The following is a 17,476-nucleotide window of genomic DNA, read 5'->3' as shown; positions in this document are numbered from 1 at the left end:
AAGCTTGCCGAAGTCCCCTCTTCCACAGCCCATATCCTTCCTCTTCAACCGCTCCCTCTCCACGGCCCCCTGCCCATCAGCCTTTGAACAGGTCCATCTCGCTCTACACCTGACAGCTACAAAAGGGTCCTTTGATCTGGTGTTTGCTTGGTTGCCACCTCCTACTCTCCTCTCCTTCACCCCCAAACTTTGTGCTTCCTCGTCACAATCGCTTCTCGTGCCTTCTTTAAACTTTTGATATGCCTTGGGATCCCCTCATTGCATCTCTCTTCACTTTCCATTGCACTGTATCTCAAAGTACTTTAATTAATCCTTGTGATTTAATTTGCCATCTGTATGCTAACAGCTTTAAAAAATAATTTTGTATTTGTTTTCCTAGAAGCGAGCCATGCACCTGAAATCAGAGTTCTGAATGTTTATGCAGAAAATTCTCTACTTTCTTTTGTGACTCTCACTCAGAGCCCTGCAGATCAGAAGCACCTTCTTTTTATGTTGGTTATCTCCACGATTCTAAATAGTTTATTTCTAATCCATGATGTATCACATTTAGGCAATTTCCCAACATGGAAGGTGAGAATAGGGCTCACTGAACACTAATTTCCTTCTCCTCTTCATTTTTGTATCTACCATTTTTATCATTTTTTTCTATCAGTAATCCTTGTAACTTTAACTAATAAGAATTAAATCTCTAATTTTTTTTCCCCATCAAGCTTCAATGGTATTTCTTAACTCCTCATTCTGTAAGGTAAGATGAACTATCCTACCTACCCCTTCCCTCCCACCTATCTTGCACCAACTACACTGGACTTTATCATTACATTTTTAACTTTTCCACCATAACCAAATCTCTTCTTGCTTCATATATAGCTTCATGCTAAAAGATGGATTTAAAAAAATTATATTATTACTACTCTATAAATACTGTTCACAGTTGAGCTAAATAGTGGTTTGGAATGATACTTCCTTCTCCAATTTCATGACCCTTATACCACTGCTGGATAATTCCACACATCAAGGTCAAATGGATTACCTTTTCTTATATTCCCCCAATTACTTAAAATTATGCAACATTAGGTGACTAGATTTTGGGGGTGATCACTTTGTAGTGTATACTGATGTCAAATTATGCTGTACACCTGAAATATATATAATGTTATATACCAATTTTACCTCAATTTTTTAAATTCTGCAACATTACAATTCCCTTCATTTTTAAATAATGACTTTCCTATTTTTTTTGACAAAAATTTTGAATTGTTTTCTTGATTTCTTGCATCACTTGCCTTGATCATCTCGAGTAAGCAGTGGGGAAGGGGTGAGCACAGCTCTATCAGATGCTGCTGAGGTCAAGCAAGGTAAGGACCCCACATGCCCACTGCATCTGGTGACCTGCAGAAGATGGATGGGACCCAGAGCCAGAGAACAGTGTGTTCACAAGGAAAGAGGGGGCACAGTGACAGCACGTTTAGGTGATGCCAAAGTTTGGGGGTGGAAGAGAGTCAAATTTTTAGACTTCACATCCTGGTAGTCCATGCAGCTCCCTTGTCCCCAGACCCCAACTTCTCCTATTCCAATTTGGCCAGCTTTGTCTTTAGTCTTCTGCATATGGTTATCCTAGAGCTTCTCTCTCTTGTCCTTCCAAGTTGAAACCACCGTCTCCTGAGTCTGTCTTCCTTTTCATTGGATATACCTTTGTTTTCCTGAAGTACATTCTCAACTAACTTCTTTCAAAAAGGTACGTATGGGGCCAATGATCTGAGTCTTTGCATATCTGAATGTTTGGTGTAGTCCGGCTTGCTTTGCTTTCACACTTGGCTGAGAGTGGGGCTGATTGTCATCTTTGACATGGCTCCCCAGCCTTCCAGTCTCTGGGGCTGCTGATGCCAGACTGATTCTTGTTCCTTTCTAAGTTAATTTTTTTTTTTCAGTTGAAGTAAGTTCTTAGAACCTTTTCTTTACTTGGTGCTTTTAAGTTTCATGCTGCTATGTCTAAGAAATGGTCTTTTTCATTCATTTTTCCAGCTGGTCCTGCACGGCTCCTGGGAGGCGACAGAGTGCAGCCCGCGCGTGCGCAGTTCATTCCTGCTCCGGCCTCGGGTGGTCGCTCCCGGCACGGCCTTTGGGCTGGAGCCAGTTCGCTGTTCCTGGCCAGTGCTCCCGGGCAGGGAGCCACCGCACCTCTGAGTGGGGACATGAGGGCATGGCATCGAGGAATACTGGGGTTTGCCTGATACATAGTGGTAGCCAGGCTCCTCACGCAAGAGCCTGGAACGACAGGCCTCGTGAGCCACAGGACCCAGCTGTTTCTCATCCCAGGCACCCCTGCGTGCTCTGTGAGAACTCGCGAGACCCCGCGAGATCCTGCGAGATCCAGCGAGGTCCGACTTGTGGCGGGGTGACTGGTGACTGCCGCGGTGCCACAGGACTGATGACCGCGTACTCAGTAGTTTCTTGTCTTGGACTGGGTTTCCTACTGGGGAGTGCCCTGCCAGAGAAGCAGGAGGGAAGGAAACTGGTGCGCGGCGAGGAAGGACGGGGAGCATTACTAAGAAGGCCGCAGCTCCTCGCGGAGCTGTTCGCGAGGTCTCGCAGGACATCTTCACCAAGGCGGCTTCGAGCCCCGCATCTCCGCACAGCCCTTCTGAAGGGGACGTGTGTTTGCCCAGCCACATCTTTTGGTCGAGGATTGCTCCGTGGACTAACACCTCCCATGACTTCAGATCGCATATTTATTGTTGCCAAGAAGTTCCTCAGCAATGACAAATAATGCCCGGGGTAGGAGACAAGCAGTGTCCTTGGGTGACCTGAGGGACCTGGGTGACGACAAGCCCAGGGCAGCAGCAACAGCAGCAGTGACCTGACTCCCTAACTGTAGGAACAGCGCCAGTCGTCCTTTGGGATGTTACGTAAACTGATTCTCGTGCAACTACTTATTTTGATAGCTCTGAGACACTGTTTTCTGATATTGTCTTATTTTTCTCCTTCAAATTTTAAACAGCTAAGAGCTCCGTCCTGGTCTCTGTTTATACTTTCATGAGAGCATCCTGTTCTTCTTTTAAGGCTATAATACTTTAACAGTATTTATGAGAAGATCTTTAAAGTTTTCTGCTGTGGGAGGCAGTCTTCACTGCAGTTAAGAGGATGGACTCTAGAACCAGACAGCCTGAGTTTTAATCTCAGCTCTGTGACGACTTTGTGTCCTTAGGAAGTTTTCTGTTTTAGGGTTGTTGTTTTTTTTCTTTTTAATTTTCTTTCTTTCTCCTTTTTTTTTTCCTTCAAATGAATAGAAAGTGTTTATTATACAAAAATCTACTAATTGCCAATCTATCAATTTGTTAAACTTTAAGTATCAACTTATTTTATAACTCTAAAAAGAAAACTTTACAGTTTTAGTACTTGTGCTAACTTACGTGTGAGCTCTAAAAGACTGTATTTTTGGTTTAAAAAATGTCACTCTAAAATTGTCCCAGTTCATTTTGATATGCCATGAACAATCTAAATGTTTTGCGCATTAAATGAAATAATGTTTGTAACATAAACTTTTAAAAATGGCTTTACATCAGTAATGGGCCAACCTATAAACAGTCCTCTTAGTATAAACATGAAATACTAATGCCAATGTCAGTATGGAACATAATACTTGTCAATTAACATATAATGTTATTAATTATCAGTTAATTAGACTAGTGATATTTAAAGAACATAGTCACTATGTTATTTTCCAAAATAACTGAATATGCTAATATTCTCATCAACTGTATATTAGCGTCATTATCTCATATTCTTCTCTCCTCTCTTTGTCTCCAGATTGGAATAGCCCTCTGTGGATATATAGAAGTGGCCCACAACTGGGAGGTCCTACATTTGTGGTCCATTCTTTCCAAACCTTGCTAAATTGGTAAAGCCTGGGGGGGACCTACTAACATGCTTTCACTCTTTTCTTATAATTTTTCCAATCTTTTTTGTTCTACCTTTTCATTTTCCTTGGCCTGTCTAATCTATAATTTTCCATTCAAATTTATGTAAATCTCTTTCTTGAAACCTAGCAATTTCAGCAGCAGCAGTTTTCCTTTTTCTGCCTTTTTTGGCTTTTCACTTACTTCCTTTTCAAGCTTCAAAAGTTCTTCCTCTTTTTAATTCTTCTCGGTATAACTTTCTAATAGTAACCTTAGTTTAAACTGGCATTAGTGCTCTTCCTGCTGCTTTTGCTCTTTCTCTTCCTCTTTTTAACTTTTTTTAAATATGATAAACTTGTCTCATTGCCATTTATATACTTTTTTTAACATTTTGTATTGATTTATAATCATTTTACAATGTTGTGTCAAATTCCAGTGTAGAGCACAATTTTTCAGTTATACTTGAACATATATATGTTCATTGTCACATTTTTTTCTCTGTGAGCTACCATAAGATCTTGTGTATATTTTCCTGTGCTATACAGTATAATCCTGTTTATCTATTCTACAAGTTTGAAATCCCATCTATCCCTTCCCACCCTCCAACATTTACATACTTTTTTGTTTTACCTGAGCTTCAACTGGCATTTACTATTTCTTCTTTGTTCCTTTTTCCTTGATCATATTCTTGTTTATTCTCTGTCTTTAACTTGAAAGCTTCCCCTTTTTTTGCTGCTTATAGTTTTCCAATTCTGAGTAGATTTTTTTTCTTTTTTCTGCAGTCAGAAATTTTGGGGGGAGGGGCATGTGTATAGCTCAGTGGTAGAGCTCGGGCTTAGCATTCACAAGGTCATGAGTTCAATACCCAGTACCTGCATTAATAAGTAGATATATAAATAAATCTAATTTATCCACCCCCCCATACAAAAAAAATTTTTTTAAAAAGAAATTTTTGTATAATTTCTCATGTTGCTGCCCTCCATCCTGTGTTCTTCCAGGATAACGTCTAGAATTTCTCCCATGAATGTTGTCTTCATTTTATGTTTGCTTCTTTCTCACCTCTACAAAGGTCTGGTCATCATAATCATCCAGTGCCCTTGTTGCCCTCCTGTTTGCTGAAAGAATTTTTCAAAATCTACCATTTCTCCTGGAAGAGTACATGATGGTACCATCTACGTGATGGTACTTTGCCTACATGAACTTTGCTTGACATTGTTCTGAAAGCTCTCTGGGTTCCTGAGTGACCCAAAGTCCATGTGTCAGTTTCTCTGGATATGGCAGTCAACTCATTTTTAGTTGTTTTCTTTAATACATAAGTTCTTCATATATCAGTCTCTGCCCTTACCTAAATGTGCTCATTGCATTTACAGTTTTTTTCCATTATTTCTCTGAGCTTTCAACAAAATCAGGTCTAAGTGTCACTTCTTCTTAATTTTATTTTTTATTCAAGTGTAGTTGATTTACAACGTTAGTTTCAGGTTTACAGCAAAGCAATTCAGTTATATGTATACATACATATATTTTTTTCAGATTCTTTTTCATTAAATGTTATTACAAGATGTTGAATATAGTTTCCTGTGCTATACAGTAGGTCCTTGTAATTTATCTATTTTATATTCAGTAATATGTATCTGTTAATCTCAAACTCCTCATTTAGTCCTCCTCATCCTTTTTCCTTTGGTAACCATAGTTTGTTTTCTGTCTATGAGTCTGTTTTTGGTTTGTAAATAGAATTGGTATTTTTTTTTTTTTAGATTCCACATATAAGTGAAATCATATGATATTTTTCTTTGTCTGACTTCTATGTGTCATTTCTTTTAACTGATGCTGAAGTCTCTTTACATCATTATGTATTTTGGCCAATTGTTGCTGGATTTTTGCTCTTTGCATTTTTCCTGCTGATAATTTATTTTAAATTCTTCCTCCACACTATGCCCAATAATGAAGTCCTTTTTTGGGTGATAGAAATAACTGTTATTTTCTATTAATAGCTTGATTTAAAAATTTTTCTTCTGTATGTATGATCTTTGCTTTTTTAGTCCAGCTAGCTTTCCACTTCCAGTCTTGAAGCTGAAAATGTTGAATTCCATCCAAAGTACTAAAACAGCCATGATTCTGTGTCACGACTGCTGTGAGTGTGGCCATCTTTCCTGGTAGAGTAACGGGGGCCGCACTGGGCAGGCAGCCTAGGGTTTCACACGGGGGCACTACAGAACCAACACACAGTTCCCAGCATGCAGAAGTGTGACTGTGAATGTGCCAGAGGGAGAGGAAGAACTGTGCCTACATTTCTTCATTCATAAAGTGGAGTAGAAAGATGCTGAGCTCACATCCTCCCACAGGCACACCAAAATTACAACTCCATATGGAGCAACTATCGACAAGAATGACCTAAAGACTAGCAGAAGAGATTCTCCACAACTAAAGCTATAAAGGAGGAACCACAACAAGACAGGTAGAGAGGCAGAGACACGATATAGTAAAGACCTGTACTCCCAGGTGGTGACCCACAGATGGGAGGTTAATCCTAATTGCAGAGGTTCTCCCATGGAGCAAAGGGTATAAACCCCACATCAGGCTCAGCAGAACATCTGGCTTTGAAAGCCAGCAGGGTTTGCATATGGGAGAGCCAGAGGGCTGTAGGAAACAGACTGCACTCTTAAAGGATGCACACAAATCTCACATGCTCCTAGTGCAGAGGCAGAAATTTAAAAGGCGCATGGGTCAGACCAACTTTCTGTTTTTGGAGAGCCTCGCAGAGAGACAGAAGGACCTAGAACTGCCCCTGAGTATATGCTGTGGACATATTTGGCAGCTTGTTCTCCCGTGAGGAAGCTGGTCCTGTTTAAGTGCTGTGAGTCTTCTCTTTAGCCTATTAGTGATAGAGATTTACCCACAGTGATAGTGATAGAGATTTAGTGGGCAGTGGTAGGCCTGGCATGCCCCAGGCCACACAGCTCTCTGCCAGGAGCTGGCACCACTCACCAGCAAGCCAGCGCAAGCCCTGGGCGCCCCCTGAAGCCAGCCACACTAGGGCGCAATCATACCTACCAGTGGGCTGGCACCAGCCCTCAGGCCCCCTGAGCCTTGCAGCCAGCTGCTCTGGGACCTGGCCTTGCCTACCAGTGGCTTGGAAGCCACTGCACAAGGCAGGACCTGATAGGAAACCAAGCAAGGGGCTAGCCATGCATTTTATTAGCACACCCAAGGTAGTTGGCCTAACTACAGCAGAAGGGCCTGTGCCGCCCACATCAGGGCGCCCAAGAGCATATAGCTCTGGTGATCAGAGGCAAGTATGCTGCTAGGCACCATAAGATGACTCCTATATAGGGCCATTTCTCAAGGATCAGGAAACATAACCAATCTATGTAATATATAGAAATAAATGGAGAATTAAGGGAAATGATTAGACAAAGGAATAACATATCCAAATAAAGGAGCAAGACAAACCTCAGAAAAAAAATTAAATGAATAGAGATAAGCAGTCTACCCAATAAAGAGTTCAAGGTAATGATCATAAAGATGTTTAATGAACTTGGGAGAAAAATGGATGAACATAGTGAGAATTTTAACAAAGAGCTAGAAAACATGAAGAAGAGCCAGAGCTATGTATACGCTGTCTACAAAAGACTCACTTCAGATCTAAAGAGGTACATAGACTGAAAGTGAGGGGATGGAGAAAGGTAGTCTAAGAAGAAGAAATGAAAAGAAAGCTGCAATAGCAACATTTATATTTGACAAAATAACCTTTAAAACAAAGACTGTAACAGAAGACAGAGAAGGACATTATATAACGGAACAGAATAGAGATCCCAGAGATAAACTCACATTGATATGAGCATTTAATCTACAACAAAGAAGTCAGGAATATACAATGGGGAAAAGACAGCTTCTTCAATAAATGGTGTTGGGAAAACTGGACAGCTCCATTGCTAAAAAATCGAACTGGATTACTTTCTCGCTCCATATACAGCAATAAACTCAAAATAGAGACTTACACGTAAGACCTGAAACCATAAAACTCCTAGAAGCAAACATAAGCAGTATGCTCTTTGACATCAGTCTTAGCGATATTTTTTTTGATACGTCTCTTTAGGCAGGGGCAAAAAAGGTAAAAATAAACAAACCTAAAAGCTTTTGCACAGCAAAGGAAACTATCAACAAAACAAAAAAGCAGCCTGTGACTGTAACCCAATAAGGGGTTAATATCCAAAATTTGCAAAGAACTCAACATCAATAAAAAGCAAACAACCTATAAAAACAAACAAACAAACAACAACAACAAAATGGGCAGAGGACCTGAATAGACATTTTTCCAAAGAAGACATACAGCTGGCCAACAGACACATGAAAAGATGCTTATCATCACTAATCACCAGTGAAATTCAAATCAGAACCACAGTGAGACACCACCTCATACCTGTCAGAATGGCTATCATCAAAAAGTCAACAAATAACAAGTATTGGCAAGGATATAAAGGAACCCTCAGGCACTGCTGGGATTGTTAATTTGTACAACCACTATGAAAAACAGCACAGAGACTCTTCTAAAAATTAAAAATAGAATGGCCATCTGATTCTGGTTTCACTTCTGAGTATTTTCCAAAGGAAAACAGAACACAAATTCGAGAAGATACATGCACTCCAATGTTCATTGCAGCACTATTTATAATAGCCAAGATATGGAATTAACCTAAGTGTCCACCGATAGACAAATGAATAAAAAGGTGTGGTATATACGAGGTGAGAGAAGTAGGTTAAGGGGATTAAGAGGTACAAACCGTCAGTTATATAGTAAATAAGAGGGGAATGTCATATTCAGAATAAGGGATATGGTCAATAATATTGTAATAGCTTTGTATGGGGACACATGATTACTAGATTTATCATGGTGATCATTTCATAATGTATGCAAATGCCAAAGCATTGTGTAATATACCTAAAACTAACATAATATTGCTTATCAACTAGAGTTCAATAAAAATAAAAGTAAAATTTTAAGAATAAAATACAGTAAAATGGGGTAATACAGTGCCCACCTCATGAGGCTGTGTAATGATTGAGCTTATTATATGAAACTTAGAATAATTTATTCCAATTTTATCTCTAGTTATCATTATTACCTCTAGCTCCTCATGTTGCTTTTTCTGTATATTGGCTTTGCTTATTCCTTTTAATGCTGCTGGTATTTTTCACATGCCTCCTTATCCTTGGATGTCCTGTCATGCTTTAAAAAGATCTGGTCTCTAGAGTTCTGCTGTTGTATGAATGGGATCACTTTCCACATAGGTCTCGCTGATAAGGGTTTTGACTGAGAACTCCATGCACATGGGTAGACCCGCCATACCCACTAGGAGCCTTCCCTGAGGGGCTGGTGAGCAGGGGAGCAACATCATGCTGTGGATCCCCAAAAGTGGTTGGTTTTCATACACATCACATCCTTTTTATAGATTGTCAATTAATATGGCATTAAAGAGGCATGGTAATTATATCCTGAAGTGGTGGATATTGTGAGTAAAATGTACAAAATGCCAATAAAATCTTTACAGAGGTCCTGCACTAAATAGAAGAATCAACTGCTTAATTACACATGAAATTTTTTCACTTTGAAATAATGTCCTAAGATTTTTGAAAAGTGACTTGCAAATTGACTCTCTAGAATGGAGAGTAACAATGTAATCATTGTGATTTTTTTGTAGAATTCCAGAATCACTTGTGATTTATTATAGATTCTTTAATTTTGTTGATTCAAAAACAGGACAGTAGCTTTTAAATTTTTTTCCCTAAGGTAATGGTGTCTGTCTGGACCATTTGCAAACTCTGGAACCCAGGAGAGGAGGATGAGGCAAAATAGAGGAAATACTCTCGGGTAAACAAGCCTTATGACCAAAAATGGAGTAAAAACTTTCTGTCCCAGTCTTAGGCTGTGGTCAGTAGCTTTGCATATTTCTGTGCTGGATTTCATAACTTCCTGTGATATCATCTGTTATTGCCCAACAGCTTGAATTAGGACTTCCCTTCCAGTGCTCTGCCCTAGAGGTTTCTGAAAAGAGCACTGAATTCAAAGTCAGGATAGATAAATTTCTCAGTCCAGCTTTCCTTCTTACTCCCTGACCTGAGAAACTGATGTTCATTGGTCCTTATTTCCTGAACAATTCATACTCCTGGAAGGCAGAAGGAGCTTCCCTACAAGTAATGAGTTTCTTGCCATTAAAAGCGTCTAGAGGACACTTGAAGAACTACTTCTTAAGACTCTTGTGAATCTTTATTTACTAAGAAGATTGGACTTAATGATCCTGAAAAATCCTCTGAACCCTCCTGGAACTCAGTGATTTTCTGCTTTCATTCTGGTGAAGGGAAGGAGGCAGGAAGGGAACGAGGAAGGGAAATAGGTTATTTATCCAGCATCTCGTGGACCTCTCAGCCTTGGTCTCTGGAGTTGCTCCAGTCTTCCCGAGGTAGTGCTCTGCCTGGGATACACACTTCCTTGATCTCTTGCTATTCTTTTCCAATGTGTCCCTGGAAGTATCTGTAAGTCAAAGGTGGGCAGATATATACCATTTGGAGGGGTGGCCAATGAATGCAAGCAAGATTTCTTTGAATTCTTACTCTTTATGTAAAACAATCTATAAGAACTTAAAATTATACATCATTGTATATGTGTTTTCTATTTTAATATAAAGTAGTATTTTAAATGATCAATCACTGGGGACAGGGGAAGGGTGAAGGGCTTGACCCAATCCATCTAGGAAGGTGTTCCTCTGGTTTCTTCATATGCATAGCGCAAATGCACTCCTGTTTAAGAAGCTCAGGTCAACATGCTGGATCTGCAATCTGAATTCAGATTTACTACCCATGATTTTCTCACAGACCTTAGAACCTACTTCTTTTTTTTTTTTTTTTTTTTTTTAGGAAAAACTTAACAACTTTATTTAAAGTATAGTTTCCTTTTCATGCAAGCAAAAGAGCGATATATGACAAATATGTCTTAAAGAACTCTTTTAAGTCTTTTTTTCCTGGTCTTTTTTTGTAACTTTTTAAACAACTTTATTGTGGTATAAATTCTTTACAGTAAATGACACATATTTCAGATGTACAATTTGATGGATTTTGATAGATGTAGACACCTATAAATCTACCACCACCATCAAGATACTTAACATTTCCATCACTCCCCAGAGGTGCAAATTTCAAGCTCCCAGTTTATCACTTTCTACCATATTTACTCCCAGTAACCATAAGTTTGTTCTCTATGTCTGTGAGTCTGTTTCTGTTTTGTAAATGAGTTCATTTGTGGCTTTTTTTTTTTTAGATTCCACATATAAGCAATATTATATGGCATTTTTCTTTCTCTTTCTGGCTTACTTCACTTAGAATGATAACCTTCAGGTCCATCCATGTTGCTGCAAGTGGCATTATTTTATTCTTCTTTATGGCTGAGTAGTACTCCATTGTGTGTGTATATATGTATTATATATATTTTATATATATATGTATATATATTTATACATACCACAACTTCTTTATCCAGCCATCTGTCAATGGACATTTAGGCTGTTTCCATGTCATGGCTATTGTAAATAGTGCTGCTGTGAACACTGGGGTACATGTGTCTTTTCGAATTATAGTTTTCTCCAGATATATGCCCAGGAGTAGAATTGCTGGATCATATGGCAAGTTTATTTTTAGTTTTTTAAAGAACCTCCATACTGTCCTCCATAGTGGCTGCACCAGTTCATGTTCTTGTAACCTACTTCAGTAAGGCCTGCCTTCTCCAACACACCAGGGGAGTCCATGTCTTATTTAAATAACCTCCTCTCTCTTCCTTCATGCCTTGCTTTTCACTTGGCTCTTACTTTTACGATGACATATTTTAGTAGAATTATTTCAGAATTTGTCTTAACTCAATCTGAATGTGCCTCACTGACTAATAAAACTCCTGCCCCTGAAAAAGGTGTATTATGGTTTTACATTTTGCTACAATTCATGATATGTCTTTGGAAAAGAATTGTGCATTTTATATAATTTGTCAAGGACAGTTTCAAAATGTGTAACATCATCAATCTCACTGACAACATCTCTAATGGTTTCACTCTGTAGTCAGAATTTTGCCAAACGCAAGCTAATACTCAGGCCATCACACACCTGCTCCCTGCCTATTGTTTTAGATATATCATCTGTTGAAAAGACAACCAAGTTCAGGGGAAAAAAATTCATCCTTGAAGCATTTCTTTCCTAATTAAGACAACAGATGTTATTTGAAGTTGTATACCTGGGGAATTGATTACTTCAGTTTTAAAAAGGAAGAGGAATTCACAGATCAGCTTTCTTAATAGTTTTTTGAATCAATGTAGCCAGCCTGGCGGTGACTTATAATAGTCAAGAATTTGTGATGGTTGTCATTTTCAACAATTTGCTGGCGTTTTCTAAAAGTGCTTTTCCTTGAGTTACTGTTCGGACTTCATTGCTCCCCAGCGAGGGCGTGGTGTCTGGTATCCCTCACACAGCAGGAGGCTGGACATGGCTGGCCCAGCTCGGATAGGCTTGAGGGACTGGCGCAGCTGGCAGGAAGTGGCTCCCATGGCCTCTGTGGTTACATGGAGACAAAGAGCAAGCAAGGTCAAAGGTCAAGGTCAGAAATGCCTGGCTACACCAGTCAGCAAGGCAAGAAGAGCCCGAAGTAGGCAGCAGTTGACTGGTGCAGCCTGTGGGTCAAAGAGTCAGTGAAAACTGAGAACAAGAACCCGCCACTAGGAAGAGGCGGGCAAGATGTAGTCCTGGCAAACAGCCGGAAGATGAGCTCATGCCACCTTCTGAAGTGTAAGGGGCCAGGGCAGAGGGGCAGCCCGTGCCCCACGAAAGCTTCGCTCTCTGTATCTGTTATCCTTCTCTGTGCCTAAGGGGATGTGGCAGAGATCACATTCAGTCTTGTGTGTGAAGCTTGTCATTATCATTGTTAAAATTATGGGATATATGACATAACTGAGAAATAGATGGATAGATAACCTTAAAAAAACTTAAAAAAAAAAACAGCTGCAAGTTAAGAATATTTTCTTTCTTGTGACATAACAAAATAGAGCAGAGCATTTTGGCGGTGTCATCTTCTTTGAATTCAGTCTGCTCTTGTTAGTTTCTAACCAGAGTGTTTAATTAGCATCTGTGATTGCCAAACATTTGTGAGAGTTATAATCTGCAGACCAATTATCTATTGATTGTTACTGTGGCAAGTTCTGGTATATACAAGGAAAAATCCCAACATGAAAGAATCAGATTTTCTTACATACCAGGTCTCAAATTATGCAGCTACTTTGACAGTTTTAGAGTCTTGATTAAATATTTTATGATGATACTACTTAAGATAAAATGTAAAAGCTAATTTATAGTGACATCTCTTTATGTAAAAGGCTCCCAAGCTAATTTATTACCAGGTTGAAGCATGACAGTGGATACAACCATGCCTAAAGTAAAGAGACTTCACAATTTTCTTTCACATTCCTAGTCAAACAACTTCTACCAAAAAATTTATATGAAAAACGGGGGTCTTTAATTTTACAAGACTCCACTTTATTTTCCTATAATATCACCTTTAGTTTCATTCTTCAATCCAATTTAGTACCTGCTATGTTCTGTACTAAGTAATAAATTTGGAACACTATGCACAATTGTAATTCACTGTAATATCTGTACATTTGAGGAAATTTAATGTTGAAGATTCAGACTTAGTTCTTCTCAGATTACTCACTTATCATCCTCTGCTCAACAGAAAAGTAGTAAATCACCCGCCAAACTGATGCTCTGGTTTTCAGTTTTCTAATTGCCTCTCACCATCCTGATTTTGTCTTCTAAATTTATGACATTACATCATCCTGAAAGGGCTTTGGGAAAAATACACACATATATAACTATTTAATCATGGTTTTGGTTGGGGTAGAGGGGATTAAGGAATGACTTTTTTAAAATTGAAGTATAGTTGATTTACAATGTTGTGTTAGTTTCTGGTGTGCAACAAAGTGATTCAGATAGGTAGGTAGATAGATAGATAGAAAAAAGAAAGGAGGGAAGGAAGGAAGGAAGAAGGAGGAAGGAAGGAAGGAAGGAAGATTCTTTTTCAGATTCTTTTCCATTATAGTTTATTGCAATATGCTAAATATAGTTTTCTGTGCTATACAGTAGGACCTTGTTGTTTATCTTTTTTATATAGAGTAGTGGGTATCTGCTAATCCCAAACTTATTCCTGCCTCTGCCTTTGGTAACCATAAGTTTGTTCTGTATATCTGTGAGTCTATTTCTGGTTTTTTAATATGTTCATTTGTACCATTTTTTAAGATTCCACATAAAAATAATTTCATGTGATACTTGTCTTTCTGTCTGACTTACTTCACTTAGTATGATAATTTCTAGGTCCATCCATGTTGCTGCAAATGGCATTATTTCATTCTTTGTTATGACTGAGTAATATGCCATCATATTTATATGTCTATATACACACCACATTTTATTTATTTATCTCTTGATAGACGTTTAGGTGGCTTCCATCTCTTGGCTGCTGTAAATAGTGCTGCTGTGAACATTGGGGTGGATATATCTTTTCACATTAGAGTTTTCTCCAGACACACACCCAGGGGTGGGATTGCTGGGTCATATGGTACTTCTATTTTTAGTTTTTTAAGGAACCTCCGTACTATTCTCCACAGTGTCTGTACCAATTTGCCTTCCCACCAACAGTGCAGGAGGGTTCAAAGGCACTACTTCTAATGCTTTATTTATAGTTACATATGACTATATAGCAGTACAATTAATAAACTAAAGCATACAATTGTAATCTATAAATTCAGAAAATCTGGGTAGTGATGGATGATGATTATTTCTGAGGCTTAAGAGGGTTTTTGTAAGTAAATGGATTTCAAGGATTATTAAAGGGGAAACAAATGACATGGGATTTTATGTTGGTAGGTTTTGTTCCAGGAGCGTTAAAGGTGCTATAAAATAAAGAAGAGGAGTTGAAGAGGATGCTAAAAAATAGGACAAGGAAGAGACAGCAAAGCTAGGCACAAGCTGAAGAAGCACCTGCTTACGGCACCTTGCAGGTTCTTATGGGACCATGGGTGATACAGGAGGTGGCAGCAGCAGTAGGACAATGGGAAAGAAAGATGTCTTTGGTCACAGCATTTTGGTGGGAGGAAAAAGGAGAAAACGGGGCAAAGATTAAGGACAGAGAGACCAGATGGTGATAGTATTGAGCCAAAACCCAAAATATGTCATGGACTCAAATCTGAGCAGTAAGACCTGGTAAAATGGAAAAATAATAACACAAATAGAATTTATTTGATCAACTTAATGTACTTACATTCATTTCATCTAGAAAGTATTTGAGATGAATTATTCTAAAAGAGAAGGAGGATATATTTCTAGTAAGATTTAAGAAACAGAACCAAAAGAAAGAGGGGGAAGTACGTGCCAGCCGTAAGGGTCAACAGGGCGACTGTTCGAGCATAAAATCCGGAGCTTCCTCCTTCCTCCCTCTTCCTTGATGAAGAGGGAAACTTTATAAATTATAAAATATTCATTAAATATCATTATCTGAAATAATTGCATTCAAATATTTCGGAGATAGAAAATGGTTAGAGACGTAGTTCCTGGCTGACAACAGAGAGAATAAGATGTAATGAATAATAGCGTCAATGTGTGCTTCACATCAAATAGATAAATTAAACCTGCACGACTGCTTTGAGAGCAACCTAAGATGAAAACCCGTGGTCAGCAATTATGGGACAGTTCTACAAAAGCAAGGACAAAAATGTCATCGTCCAAATGTATCATCTTCGTGGGATCAGACCTGATCCTAGGACATTGGTTCATACTTAATGCTGGATACTGGACACATTTGTGGACAGAATAGTCCCTGCCTTCACAGAGCTTCCATTTTGTCAGAGGAGTTTGAACATAAAGTTTAAAAGATAAAAAAATAAAATAACTACAGAGTGTGAGAGATGCTAAGAAGAAAATGAACACTGCTATCAAGAGTTAAAGGGGTGGAGGGGTGTCCTGTTTTAGTCTAGAATTAGGGAAGGGCTTTTTGAGGGAATGACATTAGAAGGAGGATTGGGGTGTACGGAGTAGTGGATGACACACAGCCCAAGACGGTCCTTCCCCGCTGCCTGTCTCCCAGACTTCCAGTATGCTGCACTGCTTAAGCAGGGTGTTTATGACTGTGCGCTCTGGGCAGGTGACCTGGAGTGTAGGCATTCTGCATGGCTAATTAAGAAAATTCCATATATTTTAGAGACCAATGAGCTGGTGATACAGTCAATATCCTATTATAAAAATTAATGAGCTTAACCAATATTTATCTCAAATGAAATTTGGAGATGTGCTAGGGACTGACTTGTGTTCCCACCCCCAAAATTCATATTTGAAGCCCTGCCCCCCAGTGTGATGCTTTTGGGTGATGTGGCCTTTGGGAGATAATTAGGTTTGGGTGAGGCCTGAGAGTGGGGCCCCTTGATGGGATTAGTGTCCTCCTAAGAAGAGACACCGGAGAGGTTGCTCCTTTCCCCTGCCTCCTTGTGAGGAGACAGTGAGAAGGCAGTTAGGAAAAGGGCGCCCCCGCCAGGGAATTCAGGGAACTGACTCAGCCAGCACCTTGATCCTCGACTTCCCAGCCTCCAGAACTATGAGAAATAAACTGTTGTTTAAGCTGCCCAGTCTAATATTTTGTTATAGCAGTTAGACAGACTGCTACAAAGATGGGGCTGAAGAAATAGTAGGATTTAGAGAGGAGAGTCATAAGATAGGAAAGAAATACAGAAATGTGTTCCAGATGCTTATTCTAAATCCCAATTCTGCTACAGACAGAAGTGTAGTGAGTCCAAGTCCCTCTCTCCCACTCAGAGGGATTCTCTGGGTCTCAGAAGTGACTCCAAGCTGCCACGCACAGAGTAGCCTGATTCTCGCAGGTCCCCAGACAGTGCAGAGTGGTCCTGTCTGCCTGTGTTGAGGGGTTATCTCAACCCCCTGCATATGAGCAGCTAACAGTTCTCCTTAGTTCAGTGATGCAATATGGTAGCATTTTTTCATTGATTCCTTCTTATTGAAAAGAATTTGTTTGCATAAAAAATTAAATGAAAATAAATACACAATGTAAAGTAATTCTTCTGCCAATCCCAGTCCCAGAGTCTCCAATCTCCTTCTCCAAAGGCTACCAATGGTAAGCATTTTGTGTGTAATCAAGATGTACTTAATGCACACACAAGTATTAATATTTGTGTTGAGTACACACACACACATTTAAATCCAAATGGCAAAACTGCAAATAATGTCCTGTGCCACCTTTGCCACCAATTAGCTGTGTGTCTTGGAGGTCATATGGTACATTTTATCTACCTTGTTCCCCCATTAATGCATCTGTGTTCCCAGTCTTTGCAGTTATAACAATGATGAAATGAACGTCCCGTTTAAATACTTTCACGCACGTGTGTGTGTATGTCTGGAGGATACATTCCTAAATCAGAATCGCTGGAGCAAAGCAGGTGCATGTTTCAGGTTTCAAAATTTAGAATTTTTAATTTTTTCATGTATTT

General features: G+C 39.2%; 1 pseudogene; it reads right to left on the bottom strand.

Moving 5' to 3' along the window:
- Nucleotides 1–4,357: 4,357 nt before the first annotated feature.
- Nucleotides 4,358–6,115, bottom strand: LOC105085062 (coiled-coil domain-containing protein 112-like; annotated as a pseudogene).
- Between the last annotated feature and the right edge of the window lie 11,361 nt (nt 6,116–17,476).

The sequence above is a fragment of the Camelus dromedarius genome, chromosome 6 (assembly GCF_036321535.1).
Source record: "Camelus dromedarius isolate mCamDro1 chromosome 6, mCamDro1.pat, whole genome shotgun sequence".
NCBI classification, from domain to species: Eukaryota; Metazoa; Chordata; class Mammalia; order Artiodactyla; family Camelidae; genus Camelus; species Camelus dromedarius.
The sequence above is the reverse complement of the archived record's forward strand: the minus strand, read 5'-3'. Positions and strand labels throughout refer to the sequence as shown.